The sequence below is a fragment of the Globicephala melas genome, chromosome 4 (assembly GCF_963455315.2).
Source record: "Globicephala melas chromosome 4, mGloMel1.2, whole genome shotgun sequence".
NCBI lineage: Eukaryota > Metazoa > Chordata > Mammalia > Artiodactyla > Delphinidae > Globicephala > Globicephala melas.
In genome coordinates this window covers 85,887,657-85,905,322 of record NC_083317.1, presented here as the reverse complement: position 1 = coordinate 85,905,322, position 17,666 = coordinate 85,887,657, and positions in this window count along the sequence as shown.

Below are 17,666 nucleotides of genomic sequence, written 5' to 3'. Positions count from 1 at the left end.
CTAGGGGGAAGGAGAGGAAAGGGAGGCGGAAAATTTCTTCCAGGATTGGTACTATTTTAAGATGTCGGGACTTCCCTGGTGGTCCAGTGGTTCTGACTCCCCGCTTTCACTACTGAGGGTGCGGGTTCAGTCCCTGGTCAGGGAACTAAGATCCCCGGTCAAAAAAAAACAATCTGCATTCTCTGGCTCGGCAGATATTTAAAGCCGAGTCCTCTCACTGATCCACCCTTAGGTGCTACTAGAAATAACAGCCCATTTATCAGATTCTCTGCTGAAGACCAATCACCTTCCCAGGCAATCTTCTGGGATAAATTTCTTGCTTTGTGAAATTATAAATTTTCCTTATTCTTTAAGTTAATTGAGTCATAGTTTTAGGTTATCTGCAACCAAAGGCACTTTTACTGATAATAGTGTTACATTAACTTTTATTTTTCTCTTCCTGGTATTGTTTATTTTATGGGAAGGGAGTTGCTGATTGTGTGTTTGATTTCTCTTTAGGAAATTTCAGTGGTCCTGTTTTGGAAGCTTGAAACTTATGGCCTTCAAGGCCTCAGAGAATATTGAGAAAGCTAATAAATTGATTATGATTATGAATAAAAATTATAATAATGAATTATTTTAAGAAGTCTTTAGAATCTTATCCCCAAATAAACTAAGGGCAGGGTTCCCAGATTTTTCTTCTTAAACCTCCCTAAGTGAATTTTTTCTGAGATTGACAGATTTTATTTTCACTGTATTTTGAAAATTAGATGCAATGCCCATGTGTTTTAAGCAGTAACTGTAGTATATTTGCCTTAAAAACTGACAAGAAACCAAAAGAACTAGAACAAAGAGCACTAATTTTGTACCCAGCTGCATGCTAAACACACAATGAACCAATTTGAACACAAATATAACTGCTATTTTCAGATGTTTGTTTAATTTCATAAGTAACACATGAATATATTCTATTATGAAAGATTCAATCTCCAAGTTCCTTTCCTTTTTATAAGTATTTGCATACATACACGCATATAACTTTAAATATTTTATATAAATGTAGTCATCATAAATATACTGTTCTGTGGTTTGCATTTTTACTTAATAATTTATTTTGAAAAATTTTCCAAGTCAGTATACAGAGCTCATTTTAACAACAACATAATATTCAATAATGGAGTGCATATAATTTATTTAACCATATCTAGTAACTGATACTTAGGTTCCTTCCAATTTTCAGTTATTACAATGTTGCAATAAACTACAGACATTTCTTTATTCATATTTTTCTGTAGTATTTTAAAAAATTGAGACAATATATACCTGGAACAATAAAATATCCTTTAAATCACTCCCAGATGCTTGCTTAAAGTTCTTGCTTCAACTATATGTAGAGAATTATCTAAAGCAGGTTATAATAATATATCATTGGAACAAATAGATTACTGCCTGCATGGACATTACCTAAAGTAGTATACCTAAAAAATGTCTCATGTCTCAAAATGGAACTGCAACAGACAAGTTCATGACTAATGAACTTGACTAATCTAATTGGGAATGCAAGCTGACTTTAGTCATGGCCTATTAAACCAAATTTCCTTTTTCTCCTTTTCTTCCCTCCCTTCCTTCTTCTCACACTTATAGATATCACCAACAATTTATTAAATATATTCGAATACACCTTTCAAGTCTTGGTACTTCCATTACCAACTGAGGTTCATTTGTGTAATAATTATGACATATGGACAGCTACTAAGAGGTGTTTCTAATTTTCACAATCAGTTAGAAGACTAAAAGATCTTTTGAAAAGTGGTCCTCTTTTAAGCAGTTACAGAATTAACACTTGTCAAGCTGTTTGTTTTTCATTATAAGGGAAGACTTGCATTATATTTTTATTGCCTGAAACAAACCTTGGCCATGCTTTTCATGTTATCATGTAGTCTATAAATAGATTTTCTCATTCAGCAGAAAGGAAGCAGAAATTTGATAAGTTCTACATAAGGTATCAGATATTCCTGTGGTTCATGGGTCAACAAACCGAACGATGACACCTCACATATTACAGTCTGCATTAGCAGTAATTCTTAGTTTGGAAACCTAAGAAGAATATTGTAACAGAATCAAGGTCAGAAGGCATCAGAGGGTATTTTTAGACTTCTGTGGGGTCATGATCTGCTCTTTTCAGGTGTGGATTTCATGTATTAAAATTCAATAACTAGTTTTCCCAACTTCATAAAGCCCTTAAGGCAAAATGCATAATGAAAAATTCCTTGTCCTAAACAGTAACAAAGGATACATTTTCATTTTAATCCCAATATTGTTTTCAGCAGTTCTTCAACTTGTTTACTGTTGTGTCCTAGGTCTTCCCAGGCAGCAGGTTGTAAAAGGCTTCTGTGATTTGACAGTACAAGAGCCCATAATGGAATGAACAAGTTATTCCAGTTAGCACAAAGGCCAGGTTAGATATCAGCCTAGGGCAGATGTAGGTAACATTCCTTGTACACGTAAGGAACTTTTGTTAAACAAAACTTCCAGTCAGGTTGAATTAAATTTAACCATACTAGAGAAAGAAAACGTTCAGAGACTTTGTAAATAGCTTTCTTAGAAGGCTATAAATCTGGCTTAAGTCTCTCAGTTGAGTCTTTTTAAAAATCTTAATTATACTCTCTCAGCATTTTTGTGCTAACATCCAGAGCAGTCTCTTCAAACTCTGACCAAAGATTGTTTTGAAATGTAATGAGTTAGAATCAAGTTTGCATTTCTATCTGCAAAGTTGATTAAAAAAACACCAGAGGAGATTTTCATTCTAATTCTGATTCTACTCTCAATAATCTTAGGTAATTGTCACAAGTATTTCATATCATTTGTGATTTATAAATCATAAATGCTTTCTCAAATTTTGATTGTATGATGACAGTGTTCCAATATTATTCAAATTTTTGAAGTGTGAATTTAACATGGTTTTATTAATCACATAGGAAAAGAATAAGTGACTACCATTGGCTCTTAATTTTGCAGCATATCCAATTTATTTGATTCCTGGTCAGTGGTGGCATGGGATTGGACTGTGAGAAGTGGAAGTTCCATTCATTATTCATTTTCCATGACCAAGGTTTGCCAAATTTCACCACGAACCCCTTGGCCACTGCCATTTTATAGAAAAAAAGCAAAAGGCATAGAGATGTTGAATAACTTTCCCAAGCTCACACAGCATTTTAGTGACAAATCAGAATTAGCTTTCTGGAAATTTCAAGATGTGACTTAACCTACCAAATGATCTTAAAATACCAATGTAGTGACTGAAAATAGGAATGCATTGTAGCTGATGCCATAGAGCAGTAGTGTAGAAGCTTGTCATTTTTATCATTTTTCCTAAGAGGGAAAAAAAAGAACAATGCATATAAACAGAATAAGAAATATAAATAGCCAATTAACATATAAAAATAGGTACCATTACTAAGAACTAAAAACAAGTAGATATACATGGAAAAAAGTCTGCCAGAACACACACCACTTAATAGTAGTTACCTTTGGGAATCAGGATTGTGGAAGGAAAGACTTTTATTTTTTAATTTAAACATTTTTGTATTGTTTATATTTGTTACAACCAAAATATATGATAGTCAACAAATATTTATTGAACTTCTATAGCACTGTATTTGGAATATATCAGTGAACAAAATAAAATTTCCTGTCTCCATGAAGCTTATATTCAGCTTCTGTTACACTGTAGTTCAAAAAACAGCTGAGGCATCTTTCATTTAAATTTAATTCAAATAACTGCAGCAGAAAAAAACAGAGGGAACTGCTTTCTCAAGCAGCATAAGTTACACTGAGCCGGATTTGTTTGTTTGTTTTTAAAGACTATGAGGACAAAAGACCCATGTGAAGGTGGAAAAAGGAATAAAACAAAAAAATTAAAACAGACTTTGGAGATAGATAATATTGCAATATGTAAACTATATTTATTTCCAATATAGCCATGTTTTATGATTTCAAGAAAATATCTAAAGCATGAATCACAAAACTTAAAAGTAAAGCAAGAATAGGGGTTAGTGTTTTTTTTGTGTGTGTGTGGTACGTGGGCCTCTCACTGTTGTGGTCTCTCCCATTGCGAAGCACAGGCTCCGGACACGCAGGCTCAGCGGCCATGGCTCACGGGCCCAGCTGCTCTGCGGCATGCGGGATCCTCGCGGACCGGGGCACAAACCCGCGTCCCCTGCAGTGGCAGGCGGACTCTCAACCATTGCGCCACCAGGGAAGCCCGGGTTAGTGTTTTTATTTGTACTAGAACATGGTTTCTGTAGCACATTTGAGAGACTTTTTATTTTTATAACTTGAGTGTCAGATGACAGAAGGAGGAAGAAACCTATGAAGGAAATGAGAGTATAACAAAATACAATCTGAATCGGGGCTTTGAATCTTAGGCCAAATGGTTCAGCTAATGTTGAACAAAGTATTGTACATATTCCAGAGCAGGGGCATTTACTGCACTGCAACTGAATAAACCAGGTGGCCAAGTGATTGCTTCAAAATCTCCCTTTAATTAAAAATTGATTTGCTTCTTACAAGGCTGACTCATATTTCTGACTTTTTTATTAATGAATACATATAAATGTTTCAAATGTTTCCAGGTATATACATGAACACTACACTATTCATGGTGTGGTTTCAATCAGGTTTAATTTTTAGATGTTTGTAAGTTTATACTTGAAGATTTTCTTTGCTACATGATACATTTTTTCTGAATTTGATTTTGGATGCTGCAACAAAGTTTTCAAAATGCTATGTATACATTGTACTTGTTCAGTCATACTGAAGAGAACACTAGTTTCCAAGTACTCACCCAAAACAATTATAGCTACATTCCTATTGAATACAATAAATTATGCTATAAAGAGCTACTGTACTTATGAAGGTAAATTCTGTATCATATAGTCATTCAACTTTCATTCTGTTAATCTTAGATTCTGAAATATATACATATATATATTATATTCATATATAATATATTACATATACTAGATATCACATATGTTCTTTATATATTGTATGTATATGCTTTTTCTTCATTTATTTAACTAGTGAATAAGAAACAACCAAAATAACACCAGTGGAGAAGGATTTCTTAATAATATGCTTAGTGTATTTATTATTGCTATTTTTCAAATGTTAATACTTACCAGTTAAGCTTTCCACATTTTTCAAATCACATTTTCCTGGGAATGAGGTGAATTTTGTATTATAAAATGAATCAAAATACTCTTGATTCTTTTATACATGATTCTTCTAAAAGTTTCTTGGTGAAATCAAATAGTCATCCAAGAATCGGTAGACTTTTTTAAAAAAATTCTCTACGATCTTTTATTGTTAAGTTATATTTTTGTTTTTACCTCCTCAAAGCAGAAGCTCTATTTTATGGAATATGAACTAAATTGATATTGAAAATCCTGAACTCATTCCTAAAACTCTGAATTTATGAAACTCAAATTAATTGGACAAGTTGGAATGATTAATTTTGCTGAGGTGTTAGGAATCAGAAAGAGTAGGTGTTGATTCTCTTTCAATACTAAATTAATTCCATGTCAATGAAAAGACACACAAAATAGTTGCCTGTTGTTTAGTAGCCTTCAATAAAGGCTACCACGGGAAAGGAAAAGAGAAATAAGTAACAATTACTGAAGACCTAAATTTTCCAAGAATTGATACAAATGTTTTTCCTTAATTCTTACAGCAGTATTATGACAAAGGAAATGTTATTTAACCATTTAGAGGTGAGGGAAAGTAACTTTTTCAATGTCACACGATTAGTAAGTGGCTGTGTGGTTCAGCCAGGATTCGTGACTTCAGAACTCAGTTCTTAATGACTGTACTCTGCTGCCCATTTGATTGGTCTTAACTTCCTTTTGTCTCCTTGATTACTGTTAATTTCCTATTTTCATGTTTCTTTTTCTTTTCCCCCCATTTCCCTTCTTTCTTTCCTTTTCCAATACGAATGGAGAAAGGCAAGTAAACAACAAATATTCCTTCACTGCATTGGGAAAAATACATCAAGGATATCCTAGATATTTTGCCTTATTTATTTTCAAATTCCTTACGGTAAGGGAGGAATCCTAAAACAGTAATCCTAAAAGGTTTTATCATTTAGGTACTTGCAGGAAATAGATGGCATACTCAAATTGGATAATTTGAGGAGATTTTTTTCAAAAGAGACTATTTTAAAAGTATCATCAGGATATAGGGAAACTACATGAGATAGTGCAGTAAGAGTTGGGCTCCCTTGCCAGTGCTAGGCCTGCAAGGGGTGGAAGGCTATGGGGGTGAGGCTGGGTTTGTGGCTTCCTGAACCTAGGGACTCAGAAAGCTTTGTGAAGAGGGCCGTCTGACAGGTACTCTGATCTTCAGTCAATGCATGCAAATAGATGCAGGATGGTGGAACCAGTTCCCATAGCTCTCTACCTTCTTACCATTTCCTACTAGGGCTCTCTTGGTAGCCTCCACCCAAAGCTGACAGGGAAAGAAGCCTGTGATGCAGTCAGTGCAGGTCAGACTCCTAAGGCATAGAGCTGGCTGAAGAAGAGTGGAGAGAGAGCCTAGAGAGGCAAACAGAAGGCATCCAGCACAAGGTCCAAATTGTGATGAGAAGAAGCAGTGCAGCTACTCAAGCTAAGGGGTATTTCCTTGTTTTCCAAAAGCTTTCATTTTTGCTAATATCAGAAATAGCTTTCCCTGATTAATCCCATCAGTATTCATGTAATTTCTTTGTACAAATTGCAATGACTTTAAATATTTTAATGTGTTCCTGATTAATTTTTCATTTCTTTCATGCGTATCATTATTTCTAAGTTTTTGCAGTGTGTATATGTTATGTATGCTACTACTGAATCAGAAATGGGCAGCCTGGGGCCTCTTAGGTCAGATGGCTAGGCCCTGGTACTACAAAACACAATGTTTAGAGTAGCTATGGCCCCGAGACCATACTAGCCTCAGGCAGCCTGTACCACACAAAGCTTAAGAATAAGGGCACTGGGGCTCCCCCGGTGGCGCAGTGGTTGAGAGTCCGCCTGCCGATGCAGGCGACGAGGGTTCGTGCCCCGGTCCGGGAGGATCCCACATGCCGCGGAGTGGCTGGGCCCGTGAGCCATGGCCGCTGAGCCTGCGTGTCCGGAGCCTGTGCTCCGTAACGGGAGAGGCCACAACAGTGAGAGGCCCGTGTACCGCAAAAAAAAAAAAAAAAATAATATGAGATTCAAGGAAACTGACCATGTCTTTTCTTGCTCTTTACATACTTAGCACTTAGTAAATGCTTGTCATGTTGTATATATTCCAGAAATGTTTAATTGATAAATGAATGAAAAATTGTTTTTATAAGACTCAGTTATTCTTAATATTACACTAGAATTTTCAAAAATCCTGTCTTAGACTCCATGCAAATGTATATTTGGTTACATTGATTATGTTAACCAATATATCTAATAATGCCTGGCAGAGGAAAAAAAAAACCTTATTTATGGATAAAAACTAGCTTTATTCAGTGGACTGAATCCAATACACCCTCTACATCTGCTGTTCCTTTTTTTTTTTTTTAATTTATTTATTTTATGTTTGGCTGCTTTGGGTCTTCGTTGCTGCACGTGGGCTTTCTTTAGTTGTGACGAGCAGGGGCCCCTCTTCCTTGTGGTGCACGGGTTTCTCATTGCGGTGGCCTCTCCTGTTGCAGAGCATGGGCTCTAGGCACACGGGCTTCAGTAGTTGTGGCTCGTGGGCTCTAGAGCGCACGCTCAGCAGTTGTGGCACACGGGCCTAGTTGCTCTGCAGCATGTAGGATCTTCCCGGACCAGGGCTCGAACCTGTGTCCCCTGCATTAGCAGGTGGATTCTTAAACACTGTGCCACCAGGGAAGCCCCATCCCCTGTTCTTAAGACTTCTTAATAGCAGTGTGTCATTAGTATTACTGCAACTCCTTTTTAAAAATCATTAACTTATTCACAGGGAACACAATGAAAAACTCACAGAAGAAAAAAAAAAAACGAAACAGTTAAACCAGGTTAAAAGATTCATCAAACCTAAGAAAACCAAAAATTTTTCTACCTATCCTCAACTAAAGCAGATATCTTCTTTCCCATTTTTGCCCACTGCATCTACCTGATTTAATGTTTATTTAGGAGTATCTTCCTCTTAACATTACCAAGGATAGATTTAAAGCAAAACAATTTTAATCAAATTCACGTGCAGATTATATGGGCTCCAGTCAATTCCTCTTATCATAATTGACCAGAACTGTGGTACTGCCGTGCTTTATAGAATTTTAGAATAATTTTCTCTGATGCACATTTCATATCATTATGAAATAATATGGCCTATTTAAAAATATGTTTTATAAAACCAATACCCTCTCCTGTCTTATTAACTCTTGAGAGACTGGACAGTAAAAATTTTTAAAAGATATGTATTTCCATCTTTTGGGCTTTGAAATATCCTTCATATTGGAAATTGGAGAAAATATTATTAAATTTCACATGTGTTTGAATGTAGTTTTACTTATCCAAAATCTTTTTAAAGTAATGCAAATCATATATATCATCTGCAGTTATCTTTCAAAATACCTCATTAGAAAAGTTATAGTCAAAATTAGCAAAAGTGGTTAAGTTCAAAATACAAGGAATTTTATAGCAAAACTGAAAATGCCTATCATGTTTTAAGTTTGCAAATCATCTTTAAAAATTTTATATGTATCATACATCATAAAAGCATGTAAAATCAGTCCAGAGAATAAAAATAACAATAGAATGAATGTTGATAAAGCCATTAGCCTAAAATATAAAACATTGCTAGTATTTTAGAAGGTCTTTTCATGTCCCTCCCAGATTGAAAATCTTTCTTTCACCCATCCGAAGAGGTAACTACTATCCTGACCTCTCAGCTAAATATTCTCTAACTTTTCTTTATAGTTTGTATCACCCATCCCTGAGCAATTTCATGCTTCTTGTTTAGTTTTGAAAACCTGAGTAACAAACCTGAACCTAGATGTATACAAAAAGGGCTATATTGCCACTGTTACATATACCTTCCAAGGAGAATAGCAACTGAACTGCATTTGTATGTTATAATCTTGCTTCAGCTTCCCTGAGAGTGTAAATGAGCCCTTTTTTAAGAAGTCGGTGACCAAGGCCATAAGTGAATAGGCGAAACATCTGTCAGGACAGTAATGTAGGTCAACTTGGAAGATACAGACAATGCAAGGCAGACAAACTTACAAAAGATCATTACTTAATAATATCATCAATATAGCCAAAACATAACAGGAATATTTATATGTTTAAATATATATATATGTATATTTCTCTGAAGTATATAAAAATATATACACACTATATTGCATCATTGCATACATGCAATGGGAAGTGATTAGGTCCTGAGAATTAAACCCTTATGAATGAGACTAGTGCCCTTGTAACAGAGGCCCCAGAGAGATTCCATGCCCCTCCCACCACGTGAGGTTATAGTGAAAAACAGTTCTCTATGAGGAGGTGGGCTCTCACCAGACACCGAATTCACCTGCACCATGATTTTGGACATCCTAGCCTCCAGAACAGTGAGAAATAAATTTCTGTTGCTTATAAACCACACAGCCTGTGGTATTTTGTTATAGCAGCTCAAATGGACTAAGACAAATATATATTTATTTGTTTTAGAAAATTAGAAAGAGCCTCTGGAATTTAAAAATATGATAGCAAAAATGAAAAACTCGATAGAGGAGTTAAGGAAATCTTCCGGAAAATAGAGCAAAAACATTAAGAAATGAACCCTAGGAGAGAAAAGATTAAAAAAGTAGAATATCAGTTTAGGAAATACTGCATCCAAATAGTAGGCATTCTAAAAAGCAAAAACAGAGAAAAAGGAGAAAGAGAAAGTATAAATGAAATAATTCAGGAACGTGACACAAAAAGAAAGACATGAGGTATCTTGTGTCCAACACATATATATATATAAATACAGTCACGCCAAGGCACATTATCATGAAATTCCAGAATACTTGAGACAAAAATAAGATATTATAAACTTCCATAAATAAAAGAATGATCATACAAAAAGATAGGGGATTAAGGTTTCTTCAGATTTTTCAGTAGCAACATTGGAAACAAAAAGACACTTGAGCAATGCACTTCAAATGTCTGAAGGAATATGATTTCCAATTTAGAATTTCAGAGCCAGCCAAACTATCATCGGCTATGAAGTAGAATAAAAATACTTTAAGACACAGAAAAATGCAAAAATTTTCTTCCCCACATTCTTTCTGAGGAAGCAACTGAAGTAAACAAGGGCCACTAACACAGAAGAGAGGTGAAATGAATCCCCAGGATGTTGGTGAAGCGAGATCTCAAGATGATATCTGTGTATCTGGTGAAGAGTATAGCAAGTCCAATTTAGAGAAGGTAAAAACATCTCTGGGAGAGACTTTGGAATTGAATTGTTGATAAGTAGTTAGAACATTAAGTTAAAAAAAAATTTAAACTCTAGGAAAATATAAAGTCATCCCTGAAAAGTAATCCTCATTTATCTTATGGCTCAGATATGAATATATGAATATATATAATTGATATAACCTAAATTTCTATAAGACTAAATTGGAGGAAAACAATAGAAAGTGTACATGTTGTAGGGGAGGCAGGAGAAAGAAGAGACCTAAGGTCTCCTCTTCCATAGCAAGAAGTCAATAGATAATGTCCACATATGATTTAGAAATATAAAAGATAGCAAAATAATAAGCTAAAAAATTAAAAGTGTTGTCTCTGGGAAAGGGGAAATAATTATAGATGGGAGTGGGGCACAACAGTTTCTAAAATTCCTTGAGAACTAATTGATTCTTTAAATTACGTATAATTTTGGCAAAAAGAAAAGCTCAAGAGGAGATATATAATTTTTAAAAAGAAAGAAAGTGTATCCTGTGTGCTCTACAGAGAATCCAGGACTGAAAGTCTGAGGTCTGGTAGCACCAGAGGTGACTGAGAGAAGTGGAAGGATGTTCAGAAGGTCAATATACAATATATCGTTCTCAAGTTTAGATTCCTATTTTAACCTCAAGTTATCAAATCATTTTTTCGCTCTTAAGCTGACTTCCTTCACCATCTTCTTTAGGCAACTCATCATCTAATTCTTATGCCCATTCCACCTTAATTAGGTTGCTAATGGTATTAAGATGTAATATAGCAGTTAAGGGCATAAACTTTAGAATCAGAAAAACTGACTTTAAATTCTAACTTGATCCTTTATTTGTTATATGGTCTTTGGTGAGTTAATTAACACCTCTGAGCTTTAGTTTTCTCTTTTGTGAAATGAATAATAATGGCCACCTCTAAGGGCTAATGAGAGGATTAAATGAAGCAATATATGTAAAGGTGCTGAGTATACTGGCATGTAATGAGTGCTCAGTTACTATCAATAAACTCTAGAAGAGTATTACTGTTAGAATCAATATTTTAATTTAAGTATGAGACAATTATTTGAAATCATTATGGGCATTTTGTGCTTCCTTTTAAACTACTCATCACGATTCATTGTTGGATCATGGAATCAATTCAGTGGATCATTATTAACATTTTAAAAACTATAAAACAGAGTAATAAGGAATAGACCAAGGTACTTTGTACTAAGAAGGATTTATTTAAATGTTTGAGAAAGATTGGCCTAAATGTTGATGGGAGGGAAGCATGCTATTTGAAGTTTCGTAGTGTTTCTCTCCTTTTAAGTAAAAGAACAGTTATGGAAAAATTAAGATGATATAAATAATTGTATATGTTTCTCAAATTCTTTGCTACAATAATAAATTATAATGAAAGTCTAGGGTCAAGTCCATGTTTACAATAGGTTAACTCCTACTTTTCAGGACTACCAAAGTCCAAAAAGGAACTTTTTGGAGTTCATTGCATCCTAGCTCATCTTTTATACCTAGGAATAAAATTCTGAAGTATTAAAAACAAGTTTAGTTTATAAAAATGTCTTTAACAATATTTTTATATTTTAAAAGAATCAGGGAATTCCCTGGCTGTCCAGTTGTTAGGACTCCGTGCTTCCACTGCCTGGGACCTGGGTTTGATCCCTGATCGGGGAACTAAGATCCCACAAGCCCTGCAGTCTGGCTAAAAATTAAAAATTAAAAAAATAATAAATGAAAGAATCAGATATATTTTTATTACCCAGACCTTGGTTTTTAAATACAATTCCCTAGTGAAAGAAACCAGGTTTCCTTGGAGAAACAGCTGGTTTTCCACAACCATCTGGGGGAATGGAAAGTATAAGAAGAACCTAGAAAAATTTGTGCAAGAAAATACAGATTGCTCAAATATTGATGAGCCACATTAAAAGAACTCACAAGCCAGTTTGAAGAGGTTCCCATTGGTTAAATCTAGGACAGATTATGAATCAAAAAAATATTGGAAAAATATTATCCTTAGGCTGGGATACAGAAAATATAAAATAAGTGTGAAACATCTTATAGTAATATATTTTGATAAAACTATGTGCTCTCCAGCCTGAGTTTCTGGTCTTACGAGAGCCACATCTTTGTTTATTCTACCTTTAATGGATTCCCATTGTCCTTAATATAAAATTTACAGCTCGGTGCTCTGTGACCGCCTGGAGGGGTGGGATAGGGAGGGTGGGAGGAAGGGAAACGCAGGAGGGAAGAGATATGGGAACATATGTATATGTATAACTGATTCACTTTGTTATAAAGCAGAAACTAACACACCATTGTAAAGCAATTATACCCCAATAAAGATGTTAAAAAAAAAATTTAAATCCCTTGGTTGTTTGCCAGGGATCTCTAGCCAAGTTCATCTTTTGCCACATCTCCCCTGTGCTCTGTGCTCCAGTCATTCTCCCCTTTAGAAGCCTTCACACAATCTTTTTTTCTCTGACTAGTATACTGTCCCCTTTACTACTGTCCCCCTTCTACCTAGTTAAATCTGGAAAAAACTTTTTCAGATTTCAGCACAGTGGTGCTCCTTCAGAGAGGTGAATTGACTATATAGGGTAACCACAATAGAATTGGGCCTGCCATAGAGAGTTCGCTTGCCTTCTGGTCCAATATGCTTTCACAGTTTTCTTTCATATTAAATTACTTTATGAATTTAACTCCAAATAAATGCAGGGAAAAAAAGCAACATTCCAATAACCCTAACAAATTAAACTTTTTTCATTTGTTTAAGCTCGTCTTATTCTTATCTATTTGTGCATGTACATTTTACATAGTTGTCATAATTGTGCAGATCAACTTTTATATTCTGCTTTAGTTTTTATTCACATATTTTAAGCATTTTCCATGATGTTTCATAGGTTAGGTATTTATTTTTATTATTCTTATCTCCTGCATTCATTCATCATTAGAACCCACAATATTTTGAGTACTAGGCATGCTAATGTGCAGAAGCAGAAGTAAATCATTGCTCTAGGGGAGTTTATGTCTAGTTTACATTAGTCAGACATTTTGCTTTCTATCTTTTATTAATATTATTATTATTAGTCTATATTAATAAGATAATATATTCTCCCGTGCTTTGTGAATTAGGCTAAGTAGCCTCTTTTCCCAAATAGTCCCATTGATAAATTGCACTGACTGTTACTCTAATTTCTCCTCATAAACTTTCCCTAGGAAATCTCATCTGCTTTCCTGACCTTAAATGCTAAATATTCACCGGAGTCTCCCCAAACTTAATCTCTACTCTATACTTCTACTAAAATCTTCACTGAATGTTTTGAAGACACCTCAAATGCAATTATTTCTCCAACAGAACTCCTTATCTCCCTCCACAAATCTTCCATTATGTTCTAAATTAATGGTATCATTAGGTACCCAATTGTCCAAGTAAAAACTTAAATTTATCCTTGAGTCTCTCCTCATTTCTCATCATATATCTAGCTACTAGCTCCCATTTCTTCAACATTTTAAACATCTCAATTTTATCTCTTTTTCTCCACTCTCATCACTTTAGTTCATGTTCTACTTATCTCTCCTCTATGCTTACAATAGACTTTTAAATGGTTTCTGCTTTCTCTGCTGCGGTTTTTAAATCTTTCTTCCTCTTTACTGATAAAAATTCTCTTTCTAAACCCCAAATGTGGTCAAGTGATCTCCCTACTTCTAAACTTGCAATGGTTTGTTCATTATCTGACACCATCACCATAATTTGTTGAGTACCTGGTATATATATCCTAGGCCTTCTTCTAAGTACTTTATATATATTATTTCATTTAATCCTCACATCAGCCTTTTTGGAGTGGTCACTATTTTCATCCCAGTTTTATGAATGAGAAGACCAGGGCACAGAGAATTTAAATAATTTTCCCAAGTTTACAGCAGTAAGTGGCAAAGCCAGCAGTTTGAATCTGGAGTCATTGCTCTTAATATTACATTACAGCTGCCTTTCAGAAATACAATAATCCCAAACCTCTTAATGTGGCTTACATTATTCTTCCCAGTTGGATCCAAAACCCATCCATCCATTCATTAATATTTATTAAGTACCAAATGTAATTGGAAATTTTAAAAAAAAACTTCCTTCAAAGAGTTTATGTGTTGGTGGAAAATAATATGAGAAAAATATTAAAGGGAAAATTTTGCAATTAAGTAGTATAACTCAATGAAATAGAAATAGTCTTAATTCTATGTGAACAGAGTGAAAAGCTTCAACTGGGCTGAATTTTCCTTCTTCATACTTTGGTCATTATTCTTGGTTTTGGGGTTTGGAATGAGTCTGTGGGTTTGGAATGAGTCCTTCCTTGACTATATGACAAACTATAGTTTCTTCAAGATGCCACTAAATTGGGCTTCCCTGGTGGCCCAGTGGTTGGGACTCCGTGCTTCCAATGCAGGGGGCACGGTTTCAATCCCTGGTGGGGGAAGTTCCGCATGCCGTGAGGTGTGGCCAAAAAAAAAAAAAGAAAAAAGATGCCACTAAATTGTCTCTGCCCTATTGGAACATACTGGATTCTCAGCACAGAATTGGCATTCCTCCTTCGTCCATCTTACATGGTACAGAGTAATACTAGATAGTCTGTTGAATTCTCATTGCTTATTTATGGGGCTGTCCCCCACCTCAACCCCAGACTCTAAACAAAGATCAGTCTTATTTTTCTTTGTATTCCTTTTTATTACATCTAGCACTGGGTATATACTATCAATAATTGTTTAAACCATAAAAAAAAATGACAGCAGTCAATACTGTTTACTACGTGCCTGGTTTTCTTTTAACATGGATAAATGGATAGATGAATGAATGAGTAAATGAGAGAAATAGTCTGGAGAGAGGCTGACTGGTTAAAGCCGTGCTTCACCGATTCTCAGAGTCACCACTAGGTTCTGCTCTCTTTGCATTGTAGTAGGCAGAATTCCAAGATGGCCTTCATGATTCTTGCTCCCTGGTTATTCATGTTCTGTGTAGCTTGAACCTGTAACTTGCTGCTAACCAATAGAATATGGCAAAGGTATAGATTTGCAGATGCAATTAAGGTTTTGTATAAATTGACTTCAATTAATCAAGAGATATTATCCTGGGTGGGCCTAACCTAATCAGGTGAGCCCTTTAAAAGAGAGTCTGAGACTATGAGGGTTAATTTTATGTGTCAACTTGGCTAACCTATGGTGCCCAGTTGTTCAGTCAAACACCAGTCTAGATGTGGCTGTGAACGTTTTTTAAAGATGTGATTAACATTTAAATGTTAGTAGATTTTGAGTAAAGCAGATTACTCTCTGAGATGTGTTTTTTCCAACACGAACAATTCTCCAATTCTCAGTGGACAGTGACTGGGTGTCCTACGAATTTAACTCAGTTCTGACACTACCTGGAGGTAGCATCGGATCCCATAGGTTAAAGGTTCAGTCCCACAAGTCTGCCCTCACTTCAGATGCCAATCTCAAAGTCCAGGTTGTCACCTGTGCTTCTGACCAACCTATAAATTGGAGAGTCCCACAACCCCCTCCTCAAGTTTGATTAATTCACTAGAGCAGCTCACAGAAACATTTACTTATGTTTACTAGTTTATTATAAAGGATATTAAAAAGGGTACAGATGAATAGTCACGTGAAGAGGTACAAAGCGTAAGGTCTGGGAAGGTCCCAATTGCAGGAGCTTCTGTCCTTAGGGAACTAGGATTCTCCACACTCCCAGTGATTTCAGACACACGCAACAGTAAGTGGCAGCTTGCAGCAAGCAGCCGTGAGCAGTAGCTGGAAGCAAGATCTTAGTTCCCAGTCTGGGAGTCCTAACTGCTAGACCACAGAGGTCAGCGGCTAGGACCTAAACCCCCAGTTCTTGCCTGCCTTGTCGGGAAAGAATTCAGGTGAGGAGGCAGAAGCTAAAGAGAAAAGTAAAAAGTTTATTGGAAAAGCAGAGTACATGCAGAAAGAGGTACAGGCGAACTCAGAGAGAGAGTCTCGCCTTTGGAAAGTTTCAATCCTTCATAAGGGGGCAGTTTTCCAGGTCTTTGTCTTCCTTCTGGGCAATCATCTTGCTTTGTCCCCCCTGGCTAATTTGTCTCAGGACCCTCCCCTTAGGTGCACACACACCTCTCAGCCAAGATGGATCTCGATGCAAAGGAGTCTGGGGGAGTCAAGACTCATGGCCTGGTGTTGTTCCCTGACTTTTGAGCCCCAAGGAGCCTTTCTGTGCACGTGTAGTGTTTCCCTTGCCCCAAGGAGGGGAGAAGCGGAGATCCCTTGATCCTTTACTCAAACAAGGTTTTTCCCCTCTTTGTTCTTGCCATGACTGTTACCTTAAGGCATCCACAATAGATGAAGTTTGGCTATTTACCCCTGTCCCTGTGGTAGCTTCAATTTCACAGAGTAAACAGGAGGCTGATTTTAAATGTCTTAACCTGGAGCCCATCTAACTTCTGTCTCAGGAAATGTAAATAGGAGACTAGTTTTTAAGTGTCTGGCCTGAAGCCCCCTTTTTCCTGCCCTATGAAATGTAAACAGGAGGCCAGGTGTAAATGCTTAACCTGCAGCCCATCTATCTCCTGCCTCACCAGCAGGCAGATGTGTTCACCAACCAGGATAACCATCAAATGTCTCTGTTCAAGAATTTTTACAGTTTTAATTTCCAGCCTCCCTGTTCCTCCTTTCTCCTTCCCAGAGGTCAGGGGTGGGGCTGAAAATTCCAACTCTCTGTTCAGATCCCTTCGTCTTTCTGGCAACCAGGCCCATCCTGAGGCTATCTAGGAGCCCCACCCTAAGTCAACTCATTAGCAAATACGCTGGTGTTACATCTCCTTAATGAATAACCAAAGACATTCAAACCACTCAAGTTGATGTGGCAGTCTTGAGTCTGAGGGCAGCCTGGAGACAGAATGCCTTCCTTTTGGGGAAACCTCAGTCTTTTAAGGCCTCAACTGATTGGAGGAGATCCACCCGCAGGGGGGAGGGTGTGGTATAATACATATTGTGAAAGAAATTATGCTGTTTTAAGCCTCTAAATCTGTGGTAATTTGTTTTTTATGAAGCAAGAGAAAAATAATACAAATTTTAAATAACTTACCATGCCCAAGTAAGGATCCTGGTGATTGATATTTTGATTATTGTGGTTTTTTTTTTTTGGAGGGACATGTCATTTCATTTCAAAAATTACAGTTTTTAAAAAATTATAAAAGGTAATACAGGCACTTGAAAAAATATATATAAAAGAAAC